At 38.2% G+C, this 18,185-nt stretch overlaps 1 long non-coding RNA gene across 1 annotated transcript; it reads right to left on the bottom strand.

Moving 5' to 3' along the window:
* Positions 1-11,303: 11,303 nt before the first annotated feature.
* On the bottom strand, positions 11,304-12,188 carry LOC113335929. Its single transcript, XR_003353540.1, has 3 exons — positions 12,146-12,188; positions 11,987-12,060; positions 11,304-11,406 (listed from the first exon to the last, which is right to left on the bottom strand). It is a non-coding gene; the product is annotated as an uncharacterized LOC113335929 (long non-coding RNA).
* Between the last annotated feature and the right edge of the window lie 5,997 nt (positions 12,189-18,185).

Below are 18,185 nucleotides of genomic sequence, written 5' to 3'. Positions count from 1 at the left end.
TGCCATATTCTGTTTATGAGCAGTTAGGTCTTGGGGAGTTGAAACCAACATCTATCACTCTACAACTGGCAGACCGATCTGTCAAGATTCCTCGTGGAGTGGTCGAAGATGTTTTGATCAAGGTTGACAAATTCTATTTTCCCGTAGACTTCATTGTCTTAGACACTCAACCTGTACAAAACCCAGACTGTCACATTCCTGTCATCTTAGGACGTCCTTTCTTGGCTACGTCCAACGCGATCATCAATGTCGGAATGGAGTGTTAAAACTGTCTTTTGGTAACATGACGGTAGAATTGAATGTGTTCGATATTAGTCAACAACCTGTGAATCTTGATGATGATGATGTGCATGAAGTTAATATGATTGAAGGATTAATGCAAGATTCGTTGACTAACATTCTATCCGTCGACCCCTTTCAAGCATGTATGGAGAACTTTAACCCTGATTCCTATGATGATGCATACTGTAGTGACGTCCTATCTCTGCTCGAATCTGTACCTCAAATGGACGTCACTGAAAGGAAATATGAAGTGGAACCACCCCTACTCTCTGATTCCAAGCTTATTCCATCCATTGTTGAGCCACCCAAGCTTGAATTGAAAACGTTGCCTAGTACGTTGAAGTACGCATTCCTAGGTTCTTCTGATACTTTACCTGTCATTATTTCATCATGTTTAGACACGGAACAGGAAAGTAAGCTTTTAGAAGTACTTAAGGAACACAAAGAGGCCTTAGGATGGACCATCTCAGATCTCAAAGGAATTAGTCCCACCATTTGCATGCACCACATTAACCTTGAAGAGAATGCCAAACCATCGAGGGAAATGCAAAGGAGACTTAATCCTAACATGAGAGATGTAGTCAAAGGAGAGATCCTGAAACTACTTGATGCGGGTATCATATACCCAATTCCCGATAGCAAATGGGTTAGTCCCATTCAAGTTGTGCCTAAGAAGTCAGGCATTACTGTTGTTCAGAACGACAAGAATGAATTAGTCCCTACTCGTACAACACAGGATGGCGAGTATGCATCGACTACAGGAAGTTGAACACAGTAACAAGGAAGGATCACTTCCCGCTCCCTTTCATTGACCAAATGCTAGAACGTGTGTCTGGACACAGTCACTACTGTTTTCTAGATGGCTTTTCCGGTTATAACCAAATTCACATTGCTCCGGAAGATCAGGAAAAAACTACATTCACGTGTCCATTTGGGACGTTTGCTTATAGACGTATGCCCTTCGGGTTGTGTAATGCACCTGCTACTTTTCAGCGTTGCATGATGAGCATTTTTTCTGACATGATAGATAGTTTTCTCGAGATCTTTATGGATGATTTCTCTGTTTTTGGTTCCTCGTTTGACGAATGTTTGAAGCATCTTGCCCTCGTGATATCCAGATGTAAAGAAAAGAACCTTGTTCTAAATTGGGAAAAATGCCATTTTATGGTGAATTCAGGAATAGTTCTAGGACACATCATCTCAGAAAAAGGAATTGAAGTGGATAAAGCTAAAGTTGACCTCATTCAACATCTACCACAACCTTGCTCTGTGAAGGAGATCAGATCATTTCTAGGTCATGCTGGTTTTTACCGGCGATTCATCAAAGATTTCAGCAAAATCTCCAGACCTCTGTGCAGTCTTCTCTCCAAAGATGTTGCCTTCAATTTCGATGCTGCTTGTGTGAAGGCATGGGAGGAATTAAAAACCCTTCTCACCACCGCTCCTATAGTCCGACCACCCGATTGGAAGCTTCCGTTCGAACTTATGTGTGATGCCTCTGATTATGCTGTTGGTGCTGTTTTAGGACAGCGAGTTGATAGACTACCATATGTGATATACTATGCTAGCAAAACCCTTAATGATGCCCAACTCAATTATTCAACTACCGAGAAGGAATTGCTTGCCGTCGTTTTCGCATTAGACAAGTTTAGATCTTATCTGATAGGTCTAAGATCATCATATACACAGACCATGCGGCTTTGAAGTATCTTCTTTCCAAGAAGGATGCTAAAGCTCGCCTTATTCGATGGATACTCTTATTACAGGAATTCGATCTCGAAATCCGTGATAAGAAAGGTTGTGAGAATGTGGTTGCTGATCATTTGTCTAGATTAACTTTAGAGTCTGATGAGAGTGAGCTGATTAGAGAATCATTCCCAGATGAACAGCTGATGTCTATCTCAGACCTTCCTTGGTTTGCTGATATTGTTAACTACCTCGCTACAGGTAGGATGCCCTCACGTTGGTCGAGACAAGACCGCTCTAAATTCCTGGCTGAAGTCAAACATTTCCTTTGGGATGACCCATATTTGTTTAAGTACTGCAGACCAAATCATTAGGAGATGTGTCCCCCAACACTGAACAGAAGATGTGATATCTTTCTGTCATGACCAAGCATGTGGAGGCCATTTCAGTGCCAAGAAAAACCGCTGCAAAATCTTTGCAGTGTGGATTCTATTGGCCATCATTGTTCAAGGATTGCCATGATTATTGTGTTGCTTGTGAACGCTGTCAAAAGCTAGGAAGCATTTCGAGGAGAAACATGATGCCATTGAACCCCATTTTGATTGTGGAGATTTTTGATGTTTGGGGGATAGACTTCATGGGTCCATTTCCCATGTCTGACAGCAAGTTGTACATCTAGTCGCAGTTGATTACGTTTCTAAGTGGGTAGAAGCCATAGCAACCAGAACAAATGACCACAAGGTGGTACTTTCATTTCTAAAGGAGAACATATTTTCACGTTTTGGTACCCCTAGAGCTATCATCAGTGACGGCGGTTCACATTTTCGTAACAAGTACTTTGAGTCTTTAGTACGCAAGTATGGCATAACTCACAAGGTTGCTACTCCGTACCACCCTCAGACTAGTGGACAAGTGGAAGTGTCTAATAGGGAAATTAAGCACATTCTGGAGAAGACGGTCAACCCGTCCAGGAAAGATTGGTCATTGAGATTGAATGATGCTTTGTGGGCCTATAGAACAGCTTATAAGACACCAATTGGCATGTCCCCCTATCGTCTAGTGTATGGAAAGCCGTGCCATCTACCTGTGGAATTAGAACATCGTGCCTACTGGGCAATCAAAGAGCTGAACTTTTCTCTGGACGAAGCTGGAATTCAAAGGAAACTTCAACTCAACGAGTTGGAAGAATTGAGAAATGAGGCTTATGACAGTGCCAAGCTGTACAAGCAAAAGATGAAGATATTTCATGACAAGCGTATTCTGCGCAAATCCTTCACTCCTGGTCAGAAAGTCTTGCTGTATGACTCCCGATTACATCTTTTTCCAGGAAAACTGCGTTCCAGATGGAAGGGTCCGTACCTAGTACGCACAGTTTTTCCTCATGGAGCTGTAGAGCTGGAGGATGTCTCCAACAAGAACGTTTTCAAAGTCAACGGGCAGAGATTAAAGCCATTCCTTGAGCCATTTCCACCCGACATTGAAACAACCAACCTGGAGGACCCAGTCTATGTGGACTAAACTGGTCCACTCTTTCCCTAAATAACCAAAAGTTTTCCAATCTTTCCCTAAAAACCAAAATTTTTCGTTTTCCCATCAAAACCAAATTTGTCTTTTTCCCAACAAAACCAAATTTTTTCCAAAAAGTCCAATCCCATTAAAAACCAAAATTTTCTTGTAGATAATGTGTTAGTTAAATTTCCTTTTGTGTATATTTTGTGCTCATCCATTGTGACTGCTAATATGATGGATTTTTGCCTTGAAATAACGGAGTTTTAATCGAGCTGCCACCGCAATCGGGTATTCTCTCTCCTTTTACTCTACTCAGCATGTTCCTCTTCATATATTGTTTTATAATTCTTTCCATTTTGAAACATTGAGGACAATGTTTAGTTTAGGTTTGGGGGTATAGAGTAGATACCATGATAATTTGCTATAATTGAAAAAACTCCTTTTTTTTTGAAAAAAATTGAAAAATTCCAAAAAAATTAAAAATCAAAATTCAAAAAAAAAAAAATTAAAAAAATGAAAAAAATCATAAAAATGGAGCTCATTTACCTTGAAATGTTGACTCTTGTGCAAATATGTATTTTTATTAGGAGTCTTAGTCTAGATATTTAGGCACCCTGATTCTAGCACAATTCACATAGTGATAAGAAATTTGCACGCGCACGATCTACCAATACATGTATGGCCTCGATCTTCAAGGTGTTTGATAGGAAGTTACGATTGCCAATCACTTTAGAATACTGAACGAAACTGACTAGCTTGTTCTTTGGTTGGTTGGGATAGAAGGTGGAGGTTACATTAAGAAAGACAACCATCGAATTTAACTGGGTGCATCAAAAAGGGCTACCTCTTGCAAAGTGTCATGTAATCTTTTGTTTCTTTTTGTTATGTATCAAAAGTGTTTCCTTGCAAAAAAAAAAAAAAAAAAAAAAAAAAAAAAAAAAAAAAAAAAAAAAACGATGTATATATCAGAAAAAAAAAAATCAGAAAAATACAAAAAAATCAAGTATTCATCCTCTCTTGTTCCAAAAATAAAAGAGTAGTCAATGTAAATAAGAGTCATGTAAAGAGTATTTTGTTGTTTTTTGTAATAAGCAAGGAGGGTGTATGCCATTGATGTACAACGCGAGTAATTGTGAAATACCTCCAACTCATTCACAATTCTCGTAAAGTCCGGACAGCTAGCTAGATTTCGACCTCAGTTCTTAGCCTGAGAAACTATCTCTTGGTGATTAGTAGTCATAACTTCAGATCTTTCTTTACACATGTGTAGATACACTTTACACTCTTATCACATGTCTTGTTTTGTTATCAGTGCTAGGATTGTGCCTTCGATAGCTAGATTGACATCTCCATTTTGCTGTGAGCTTAAACTGTTTTGCACATGTCACATTTGATGGAATCTGAGCTTATATTTTGACCTAGAACTTTGTAGGTACGTTCTAAGCAAACCTTCACGAGACTTCAACTCGTCCACTAGGGACACTTAGTGGTTTAAAAGGCTTAGTGCATACGCTAAATGCATTCGAGAGACCAGCGACAGTGGTATAGTTAGGATTTCCTTAGTTTTGTTTTACTTGAGGACAAGTAAAATTCAGGTTTGGGGGTATTTGATGAGTGCCAAATAATGTATATATTTATCCCTTTTTGTTGGCAATTTAACTCATCTTTTATGCATTAATTCTACATTTTATCCCATATTCTGTATTTTCATTGTTTTCAAGAATAAATATTTTTCTTACTTAATTTTGCATTTTTTTGGTAGTAAATAAAGATTGGATGAGTTGCGGAGCAAAAAGAGCAGAAAAGTGGTGAAAAGCCGGGAGGAATTACGCAAGGAAGCCGCAAAGAATGGAGCGCACGTCCAAAAAGCTGGAAATGGGCTCAAGAAGAAGAAAGTTGTTCTTAAAGAAGAAGTGGGCTCAAGGTTTTCCAAGCCCAAACCCATATTCTATACCCAAAAGCCTAAAACCCAAATCCATACCCGCTTGCGTCTTCAGCCGTCAGATCAGTTCTCAGAAGCATCCGACGGTCGCTCCCTTGCTGTGCATCGAAGTTTGATATCTCCGCCTAACACTACAACACCTAACTCCATCTGGCGTCGTTGATTTTGTTGTATTATATAATCCAGCGGTCGCTACAAGCTTCACTTCATCTCACCGTCCGATTGATCTTTCATCTCCCTATCCCACGGCTCAACGTCGCAGATCATCAAACTCGATACACTCGCCTCACACCCTAGCGACCGAGCACCTACACCCCAAACAAACGCACCCTTCCCCTTTCTCCATCGAACCCATCTCCTCCATCACCCCCCTCTGCAGAACCACCATACCCCGTACCACCATCATGTCCGTCTCCATCACCACCACCTCACCCCAAATCACTCCACTATTTTCTCCCCAACTCTACTCTACCTAAGCCCATCATCACCATCACGTACCATCTCTTTAGCATCACTAATAACCTCAATTTCTCATCTCTCTGCTCACTGAAACCCTAGGTGAGAAATTGGGGATATAAGTGATGATTAAAGCATCAATTGGAGCATGGGAGGAACGAGAAGAAGCAGGAGAAGAGTGGGTCGACGAGATGGAGCGAGTATCTCATCAACAGTAGGTAAATCAATTTCACCAAACCCTAGTTCTACTGATTTTGGGGGAAAATTGGGGGAAAACCCAAAAATGTGTAATGGGTATAAATTGATGTTATGTGAAGTGTGTAGGGGAGACTGTATATTTCTCTGGACTAGCCAGTAGAGAATTTGCTACAAATTTTTATGAATTTCAATTTCAGTGCTTATCAGTTAACAAGTTGAAAATTTCATATATTTTTAGTTATCTCAAATGTTGCTAGTTGTGTATGAATCATCTGTGTTAATGTATGTATGTTGCTACATCATGGTTAGCATGAGCTAATCAGCATCAGGCCAAGGCTCAGTGAAGCCTTGTGCACTGTCAAGTGACTAGAAGCTAGGATAGTTACTTCCTTGTATGTTTTGATTGAGCAAATGAGAGATACCAATGCTCATAGATCCTGTGATTGGCTGTACTGTCAAAAGACAGCCAATGCTAGGGGCAGACTAGTGAGCAAATTGGTATTCTTCCATTTCTAGATGTATGCATAGGAACAAACACAACCTAGAAACATGTCATTTGATTAGGACACAAGGTGGATCCTAAGCCTTGGCTTAACCACCAATCCCTTCTCAGTAACTTGCATTTTCAGTCCTGTGTGCTTTCAACTCAGTTAATTTTCTTGCCTTTTATTTTCTTGCACTTTGTAGCTTCTGTGCACTGAAGTCAGTGCACAATCCTCACTCTGCCCTTGGCTTCCAAGCCTTGGTTCTTTGCTAATTTACCTTATCTGTTATCTTTCCCTGCTGTGGTTCTTGTCTGTATGCCATATTGCTCTGCCTTGCATCATCACTACACACTTTAGCTAGGAAAACTTCTTGTATGCTCCTCTCCCTGTGGACAAACCCCCACTCATCACTATATTATAAATCTTGACCTTGTATACTTGCAAGTGTTTTCTGTGCTTCTTATCATCACACCAATTCACAGATCCTTGATTCATCGTTTATCTGTGGTAGCCCTCGAACCATCTTGTTCTGAGACATAGTTTTTAAGGTTCTGAAACTTATGTGTCCTAACCTTGCGTGCCACTTCCATGTCTGATCTTCCAGTCTTATATTCAGACACATTGGCCTTCCAATCATGAGACTTATCTTGTAGAGTCTATTCTGTGATCGCGAGACTCTAACCAAAAGTATTCCACTTGGATCATGAACTGTTAGATAGTCTTGTCGCATTCTAACATCACATCCAACTTCTGTAGCTTGTCCTAAACTTAGAATGTTGCTTTGTAAGTTTGGGATAAAGTAGATGTTTGTGACAAGCTTCTGTTCTCCGGTCTTGCTCTGAAATATAATTGATCCTTTCCCTTCAATTTCTACAGAAGATCCATCCCCAAACTTCACTTGTCCTTTGATTTTCTCATTGAGTTCAGAAAAGTAGTGTCTCTTACCAGTCATGTGATTGATGGCTCCATTATCTAAATACCATATTCCTTCTTCTCCATCCTTTGATTCGTAGTTCTTTGGTATTAGTTTCCTTTCGTTTAAGAATACAACTTCGTGCATGAAAAGAGTTGTATCTGCTTCCCTTGTTTCATTCTTGTTTGCTTCTTCCATCTTTTGTATTCTTTCAGGGCATACAGAGGAGAAGTGTCCTGGTTTATCAGATCTGTAACAAATAATGTTTGATCTATCCTTCTTTTCTTTCCCTTGGTTTTGATCATTCTGACTTGTTGTTCTATCTCGTGAGTTAAACCTTCCTCGGCCTCTGCTTACTCTACCACCTCTTCCACGACCTCTTCCTCTTGTCGCAGAGTTTTGTTGGTAAGAGTTTGTGTACAAGAGTTTTCCTTGAGTTTCTCCATTGTTCTCTTCATCAAGGATTCTCTCTTCATATGCTTTCAATCTTCCAATTATATCTTCATAGCTAGTCTTCTTTAAATCTAAGACTTGTTCGAGAGAAGCTATGATATGAATATACTTGGATCTTGGTAAACTATTGAGAAACTTCTTTACCAGTTTATCTTCATCAATGGATTGTCCAAGTGACGCAGCTTTTGAGGCTATCTCTGATAGCTTTCCTGCAAAACTATCAATAGTATCAGTGTCTTTCATCTTCACTCTTTCAAATTCAGGCATTAAGGTTTGCAGACGGGCTTCTTTAACTTGATCAGCTCCGAGATTACGTGCCTCTATTGCATCCCAAATTTTCTTTGAAGTTTCCTGTTCACCAACTTGTAGAACAAGACATTCTGGTATTGCTTGAAAGAGTAATCCAATGACAACATTTTTTTTGTCTGGGTCCAATGTACCAGGATCAATTGTTTCCCAAACTTTGTAGATTTTCATCAGTACCTTCATTCTCATGGCCCATACTGTGTAGTTTGTGGCGTTGAGGATTGGAACTTGTACTGATGGTGGCGTGAACTGTTTTACACCCACAATGGTGGTTTCGTTTTTCATGGCTCAGAAACCTCGCTCTGATACCAATTAATGGAAACTGCAAGATGAAACTTAGCTTATATAAAGAAAACTCTCTTTATTGATGTTTAGAAAATCTCTCAAAACTAAACACAAGCTCTAATCTTGCTCATATGATCAACCACAACTTTGGTGATCATATATATATAGAACTATGAATTCCTTTTCCTAGTCCTATTACCTTATTACATGTCTTTCCTTTTCTTAGAACTAGATGACTTCTAATTCCCTTAGGATTACATCAATTGCCTTTTCTTATCCTAACCAACTTGTTAGAGATTATCTTAGGCTTAATGTTGAAGTTTAATCAACACTTATTGGTCCTATACCAAAACAACTTGTTAGTAGTTCTTCATTGTCCATTTTGCTGGATTTATCTTGGAACAGCTTAACTGGTTATCTTCCTTCGGAGGTCGGAAACTTGGAAAAGATAACCGCAATTGACTTCTCACATAATCAATTATTTGGCAAAATTCCAAGCTCTTTGGAGAAGTGTCTTGGCTTAAGATACCTCAATCTACAAGATAATTTATTTGAAGGGATCCTTCCTTCATCCTTACGAAGTTTGAAGGGTATCGAAAACTTAGACCTGTCACGCAATCACTTGTCTGGTCCAATTCCTAAGTATCTTGAGTCTTTCATTTCCCTTGAATATTTGAATCTGTCTTACAACGAGTTTGAAGGTGAAGTGTCAAAACAAGGAATTTTCAAGAATATAAGTGCATTTTCAATCCTTGGAAACAATAAGCTATGTGGAGGCATTCCTATGTTGAATTTATCAAGTTTCCCCTGACCTGGCTCTAAGGAACAAAGCGAAGTACATTTTTCAATTAAGAGACTGCTTTTGATAATATTCGGAGCAGTCATTTTCATCATTTTTCTGGGTTCCATTCTTATATTCTTCCGGAAGATAAAAACAACCAAGAAATCTTCTCTTCTCACTTCAGAGACTCCTTCGGATAAAATGTTTCAGAAGATCTCATTCAGAGAGCTTTTTGCAGCAACAAATGGGTTCTCCCTAGAAAATTTAGTTGGCGCTGGCAGTTATGGTTCTGTTTACAAAGGCACACTAGCATTAAGCCAAGAAACAAGTACAGTGGTTGCATCCAACGACAAATGACAATCAGCTTCAGAGGTTGAAAAAACGATTCTTGAGTTTTACGGAGAGATTAAATATATCCACTGATATAGCTTGTGCATTAGAATATCTTCATCACCATTGTCAGACACCACTGGTTCACTGTGATCTAAAGCCAAGTAACGTTTTACTTGATGATGAAATGAATGCACATGTCGGCGATTTTGGATTAGCTAAGTTTCTTGGCGGAGTCATCATCAACGATGAATCTAAATATCATTCCAATATAGTACTTAAGTAGGTGTAAGGGGCTCGGTTGGCTATGCTTCTCCAGGTGAAAAAAAATCTTTTTCCCTCTCTAATAAGCTCTTAGAAATTGTCTAGACTGCTAAGTATTATAATTGAATTTCAGAGTATGGAATGGGTAGTGAAGTATCAACGAACGGAGACGTTTACAGCTACGGGATCATGTTGCTAGAAATGTTTACGGGAAAGAGACCTACAGATGACATGTTTGAGGATGGATTGAACCTCCATAGCTTTGGCAACATGGCTCTTGTTACTGATCAGGTTGTACAGATTGTTGATCCTACAATACTTGTTCCTCGAAGCAATCGATTGTGAAATCGAAGCCAAGATGTCTATAGCTTTGACAAGGATTGTCAAAATTGGTGTTGGATGCTCGATCAACTCACCCGAAGATAGGATGGAAATGGTACAGGTCGTTAAAGAGTTGCAGTCAATCAAGAACGTATATCTCTTGGATTTGGATATGTAATAACTATAGAAAGAAAAACACAAAATTGGTCAAAAAGACCAAAACATAAAATTCATGGGTGAAATAGACTCTTCGGTTTAGATACTGTTTATATAGCCAAAAATTAGAAAAATACTGTTCATTTAGCCAAAATGGATATTTGACTCGGAATATTTTTTATTTATTAACCTGAAGAGACAATTATGTCCCTATCTTCTACAAATGTTTACTGGGATGGAGAAGAACAAAGAAATCTATAAAAAAAACAGAGTACAACAACAACAAAAAAAACAGAATTAGTTTGCTCTGTTTTGCTCTGTTTTACGAGTTAATTGCAAGCAAAACAGAGTACTCAAACAGAGCAAAAAAACAGAGCACTAAAACAGAGTAAAAAACAGAGCAAAACAGAGCTTGTACAGCAAAATACAGAGTATGTAAAACAGAGCTTGTACAACATTCAACCACTGTAACTGCAAAATCCTTCCAGCTTCCCTGTAAGCAGTTACAAGACCACCTGCAGTTCACTGCCTTCTCTGCCAGGCCAAGTGCTATCAACAACTCCAGTCAAAATGGCTAAGCCTTTAACACCTTTAAGAACTGCTGAAGGTATTGATCTCACAGGTTTCAATCGAGCAGCCTATCCATTTAAGAGTAATTTAGTAAACTTAAATTGCCATTATTCTCCATTAACCAATACCTTTCACCCCATCAAAGTATACTTATGCTTCACATTTTAACTGCCATGAACCATCGTTTGATGGGGTTATTTGTAGGTCACAGGGTCCACAACTTGACTAAACCTTCAAAAAAGCAGCCCATGGAAAATGCCCAAGGGAGCCCTTTAGGATGATGTAGATCTTTTTCATTCAATAAAATGAAGAGGTAATGTACTGTGTCAACTATCAACACATGTTCAGTATAAACAATTACCTAGGTAAAGACGCATGTTGTCTCTGAAGTGGAGGAGTGCTTCTCTCACCGCTTTTACCATAATGCTCCTCCAAATGAGCAAACTGTCGTTTGAAACGATCAACTCCACTATGTTGGCATAAAATGAGCAAATGGTCAGTTATGATAACTACTCCTCTTGAGATAAAATATTTATTCTAAATTATCAAATTTGATAACAAACCGACTAATAGTTTTAATAACTGAAGCAAAACTAATAGATTTGATCAGAAATTGCTTAGTTTGGCAAACCTCAAATATAGGTTATGGAGTGTAAGAATATAGTGTTTCAACAAAGATCAAAATTCCAATGTACTGCAGGTGAACATGCAAAAACCTCATGATAGGTACCTAAAGATGTAACGATAGGATGAGCATGTTTATCTGCAATTATACTAGAACTGGTTTACCTAGAACCACAATGAGCATTAAGAAAATCAACATGCTTCTACAAGTTATATCGAGGAAACATGCTAGAACATCTAATTATGTCGATAATTGTTCCAGCAACTGTGATATGAACCAGGATGATCACAATCATGAAACGACTAATGTTCACTAATAGACAAAGTAAGAAATAATTGCACAACAAAAGTCGTCTTCAAAAAGGGTGTCTCACAAAGAAGGATAATAAACAAAGTTGATCAGAGAATCTAATCACGTGGCGTACCTTGGGTACAGGAAGCTAGTTTGATCTGCACCATTCAGGTATTCCTGAAGCATTTGGGGATGATACTCCAATATCTGTTGATTTTAAGAAAATAGTTATACTACAAAGCATCTATTAAATGAAAGATGTAAAATAATTGAGATCAAGCTGTTCAGATACCTCTCGGTAAATTAATTCTCGTACATCTTCCTTCGACAATTTCGTCCTTTCACACTCAAACTCAAATTTTGAGATGGGTTGCGTTGATGGTTCACGGTCCACATTTGCCAAACCATGAAAATATGGATCAGCTAATGCCTGTGATTACAACCAAAAGTTAAAAAAAAAGAAGCATACAAATAATTTGGATGATACGTTTTTTTCATTCAAGGAATCAACTTTGTTATACATATTGAAATATATCGGTTATAAAATCTGACTTCTTCAGCAGTTTAGTATAAGATGAAACCGTTTTCATCCTAGTTTAAAATGGGTGAAACTAAATTCAACCCAATTTAGTATAGGATGAAAACCAATTGCATGGTATTTTAAAATGGGTGAAACCAAATTCAACCCAATTTAGTGTAGGATGAAACCCAGTTTCATCCTTGTTTACAATTAGTGATACCTAATTCAAAAATCATAGATTTATCCTACCTATAGATGAAACTGATTTCATCCTATTTTAAAATGAGTGAAAGAAAATTCAACCAAATTTAGTAAAGGATGAACCTAGTTCCATCCTTGTTTACAATGAGAGAAACTAGTTTCATCCTTGTTTAAACTTAGATGAAAACAACTTCAGCTCAACCCAAAACAGGATGAAACCAGTTTCATCCAAGCCTAATTCAATTAATCTCAAACTAGTTTAAGCAATTCAATCCAAACCATAAACATGGATGAAAAACAATTCAATCAAATTCAAAACAGGATGATACCCGTTTCATCCATGTTTAAGCAATAAGGAAAAATAAAAAGTCTATAATGCATTCATCTCATAGTTTTTGGGTTTAATTCAGGATGATACCGGTTTCGTCTATAACAAGATGATACAAGTTTCATACTTATTTAGACATGGATGAAAATCATTTCAACCAAATTCAAATTAATGATAACATTTGCATCCAATTATTTCCGACTTGAAGCTTGTATGTAGAACAAAATCACTTCATAAAGTGTTTATGCAAAATAGTTAGATACATGCATATCTCTGAATCTACATCAAGAAATTCAGTTTTGTAATCAATCTAAACATCCAAAAACCCTCTAATTTAGCCTTAATTTTTCGCACAATCTCATAGATTGACAAAACAAACTATCAATTCATAATGAATAAATGAAGAACTTGTAATCACTTACCTCGTCAAATACGAATCAACGAAATTTATCATCATCAGATTCAACATGGAACCATCTTATTCATCTTCATCGATCGATTGCAATTTCTTCACTTCTCTAAAACAAACCCATCCATCGATCCCATCTCAAATTCATCTTCTTTGATTCTTACAGCCAAGAACTGAATAACACCACCACTAAGTCAAACCAAATACCACCAGAAAACTTGAACTCTTTTCTCCTCACTTCCATCAACACAATCCATGACAGTAGCTTCAAGTCAGATCCCAAATTCGACACCCACAGCATCGACCACCAATACCATTATTCTCCAATAATCAATATCACACCCTACTTCTCCACAACTTCAATTATTCATCAAATCGCAGTAGCAAACCCTATTTCTTTTAAATCAATCGACATGAATAATATAATTTATCAGATTTAAATTCAAACACAGATTTATTTTCGGTGAAACGGTGTATAAAGAAGATGAAGACGATGATACTTGTTTTGTTTGGTAACGGAGATGATGGAAAACAAGAAAGATGAGGTGCAGAAGTGATGGAAAACGAGAGCTTTCTTTTGGTTTTCTTAGATCTGATTTATGTTTGAGGAGACGAAGAAGACGAGAAGAAGATATCCCTTCCAAAAGGGTATTAACATAAACTTCTCTCCATTGGCTATTTGACCCAGGCCGAATCCTAACTGTCTAATTGGCCCAGGAAGCACCTAATTTTGGCTATATAGCCCATTTTCTCAAAGAAAAAAGGAATTATATGAACAAGTAAAGGATTTTTTACCAGAAACAATTTCCATCATAAAAAACATAAATGAAAATCCAGTGCAAAAATAAAAAAACTACTGGGAACTAAAATAAAATTAACCATCAAACCAGTAGTGTTCGTTGCTTTTAGATTGGTAATATGAAGTAAAAACGCCTCCCAGTACTGTTTTGGGCTTTGGCATAAGCCACATCTGATGACAGCCGTTCTCCATAATGAATTCTAAACTGTCACGGGTAGATACTCGTCGAGCTCGTCTGGGCAACAAGGTTTTCAAAGAGCACATGTTTTCAACCTCACAATGCAGCCAATAGTGATCTAGCCCTGTAAGCCATTGGCGTAATCTCCTGCCGAAAAAGCATGGATCAAGGTCCTTAACCACCTTGAGACATTTCTTATGCAGATTGAAGAACTGAAAACTTCTGCAGGTGTCCCTCCAGTATAGTAAAATCTCATCGGAGATGCTCACTAAAAGAGAATCCCGTGTAAAGGGAATCGAAAATGACGAAAGATCAATGGTCTCTAGCTTGACCCATACGTTGCCCTGTTTGTAATCCTCCAATATTTTCAAGTGAACCTTTTCCAATGTGGTTGTTGTACTTGTTCCTATTACCAACGGTAATTGTTTTCCCAGAACCGCAACACCTAAAATCCCTTTATGCTCAAATAAACGATATTCATCGCGTCCTACTGGGAGACGAGTGTTCTCTAACTTGTGTTCGTGAAGGTCAAACAAGAGAATGATCTGAGGATCACGGGTCCTCCAAAACAAAGCTCCTCCTCCTCCATAAGAAGCGAATGTAGCCAGTCTACTAGCATGATTTTCCGTTGGATAGTGGTACGTAGGGAGACTAACTTCTGTCCAAGAAGATTTGATTCCAAATGTATAAACCAAACACTTCAAAGTTTTCGTTCTGATCATGAGAACAAAGAATACGAACTTATACTCATTGTTAATGGAATCAAGACCAAATCCACAAGACATCGGATAATATCCGTTACCGTGCGGATGAAAATGTTCGATGACGGGAGGGAGAATGCTTATTAATTCACGTGTAGTACAATTCCAAACATCAATCGTCAGAGTGATTGGAGTAACTAGATTTATAAAACAAACTAAACCGTTGCAATATCCACCAAATTCCCATCTAGTATATTCATATATTCCAGTAGTTTTGTGTATGACTGTTTCGTGATAATCAACACCATCATTATTGTTTTGGTGATCTTGAAGTACGTTTCTGTACACCATTGAATTATGATGATTTTTTGTACCGTATTTGCCATTCAAAACGTAAAACACAAGAGATGGGTGTTTCTGGGAATGATTAATCATGTGATATTTTGCAAAATCTGGGTTTTGATTGATGTGAGTGTATATATACTTACTTGTGCAGCTCAATCTCGTCAGAGATTTTATAGGAAGTCTTGATAGAAACTCCAGTATCAATTCAGATGGAACATAAATCCTCTGTGTATCACTCCTCTGTTTCTTCTTATTATTATTGACATAATCTTCATCTCCATCTACTTCATCTTTGTAATCGCTATAACCTTCAGCATCCATTAATGATTTTTTCCATAAAGGCGTTCGAATTAAAGGTGTCGGACAGATTTGTTTGTTTATTTATTTTGTTGTTGATAACTTGGTATCCTGTTTTGAAAAGAGAGTCCCAAAAGGTTTCAACTTTCAAGGGCTTTGTTTCTTCTTTTGATGGATAGGTTTTGGCCCACCCTATTTTACACCTAGGTCAAGCCCATGAGCCAACTTTATTTACCAGCATTGCATTGGGCATGAGCAAAAAGTCTGTAATCGCGGATTTCACACGTATCCGTCCGTAAATTTGCGGGTGACACCCAATTCGTAAGATCTATGGACCAGACACGGATGATATTCTCAAATCCGTACTTTTAACGGTTTGGTTGCGGTTGGAGTTTGGAATCCGTGAATTCACCCGTACCCGTAAAATAAAGTGATACATTTTACACAAGTGCAGGCTGGATGTTCGAGCAGTATAGAATTCCAAACAGTGGAGTAGTACTCTCTTGCTCAAACTGTTTCCTTGCATCTGGAACCCCACGTGTGTTTGGATATGGGGTGAGCAAAATGACTTTCTTTGCTCAATTCAAGGGTGGGCCTTGTTTTCCTTCAGTTCCCAAGCTGAAAAGAATCTAGTTGAATGTGAATTGAACATGAACTGAATCTTTGGAAGTGCCGATAGGCCTATGAAAATGTTGCTGCTTGACATCGCGTCGATATGGTATTTTGCCAACTGTTATGCGGATTATTGCTTTTTGCATTGTACTCAAGTGGCTAAAATTACATTATCAGTTTTTTCTAACCCCTAATTTTAGCTCTACAAAAGTTCATCTTCTTTTTGGTCTATCAGCAGGCTGTAATTGCATATTCTCTACGGCTTTCAATAGTAGTTTCAATTTTCTTTTTTTTTTGCAGAACTAGTAATAAAAACTCAAGGTGACCAAACTTGTGGTATAGAATTCCGACTCGAATGTTGGGATTCATTAAAACTCCATCTTAAACTAAATTATATACAAAAACTCTAAATTTTAAAAAATTGATACAAAAACTCCAAATTTCAAAATTGGTTTCGTCAAATTCTATGAGGTTTCATTAAAATCTTTGGGGGTTTTGTGTTATTTTTGTTTTTTGGGGTTTTTGTGTTACTTTTGTTTTGTTGGGTTTTTTTTGCGGATGGATAGTGACACCTTTGGGGTTATAACTCGCGGATCGTTTTTTTTTTTCTTTTTTTTGACTAAATCAGTGGTTAATCCGCATGCGGTCCGTATCACCCGCTGACCCGCGGATGTGAAATCCGCGAGTGATTGGGCCGGACACGGTTTGATTTTTCAAATCCGCAACTTTGACGGATTGGACGCGAGTAACCCCTAATCCGCATCCACCCGTCCGTTACACACCCCTAACCAGCATGCCCCTGAGACAAGGTTGAGCAGGACTCACACTACCTGCCAACCCAACCCTATCCACCTGTATTTTCCAGGGTGAACACCTGATCCGTGCAATCGTTTAAACGTTCAAAAGGTATTGGATTGGAGGTGCGTGTACGAGTTTAGAAATTTATTAGACACTTACATTAGTTACGTTTAACTGGTTAATCTTTAGAGGAGAGGATACAATCGCCAGCAGATGAGGTTAATAATTTAATAGTGAGAAGAAAATTGGTATTTCATGTCAATACTTATCTATATCATGACTAGAATTGGAACATATGCAGATATCAAAGAGTTGGTTGAAACTTTTACCTCTAGGAGACACTCTAAGAGCGTCCACAGTGGACGATCAAACCTATACCTATGGTCCAGAGACGAGACACAGCGGGACGGAGTAAAGATTAAAAGTCGGACCAAAATCAAATTTCAGACTATATTTGGTCTGGGACCAAGACCAAAACTATATATAGTCGATCGAACGTATAATGTTCGTTTGTCACCGGGCGAGTATATAATGTGATCTTGTTGATGAGGCGTGCATATAATGTGATCCTAGTGATGGGGCGGGCATATAATGTGATCCTCATGAGGCGTACATATAAAGTTCGCCTGATGGCTCATGGGGCGTGCATATAATGTGATCCTGTGATGGGGCGGGCAGATAATGTGATCCTGGTGATGGAGCGGGCATATAATGTGATCCTGGTGATGGGGCGGGCATATAATGTGATCCTGATGTATATTTTTTCCTAGCGACCAAATTTACTCTTCCACCCTAGTGTAACACCACAGACTAAACTTAAATTTGGTCGTTTTTTTTTTGATCTTTGGTTATGATCGCACCACTGCAGTTGCTCTAAGGTCTTATCTAGTCTGCAAAATAGTTGTTGAAAGAGTGGAACAGAAGTTAGAACAATGAAAGATTAAGTACCTTTCCAAAGAAAATTACATTGATCAAGAGCACACCCCTAGGATTTCTTACATATTAATTATTTATCGAGTTTATTTATTTTACCAGCTATTGATGGTTGAAAATGATTTACTGGCTTTTGAGGAAAAGTGGAGGGTTGTGCAACAAGAGGATCCTCAATTGAGCAAATTGCTTAAATCTTTAACAGATGCACTGC

This window comes from Papaver somniferum, chromosome 1, assembly GCF_003573695.1.
Source record: "Papaver somniferum cultivar HN1 chromosome 1, ASM357369v1, whole genome shotgun sequence".
Lineage (NCBI taxonomy): Eukaryota > Viridiplantae > Streptophyta > Magnoliopsida > Ranunculales > Papaveraceae > Papaver > Papaver somniferum.
The sequence above is the reverse complement of the archived record's forward strand: the minus strand, read 5'-3'. Positions and strand labels throughout refer to the sequence as shown.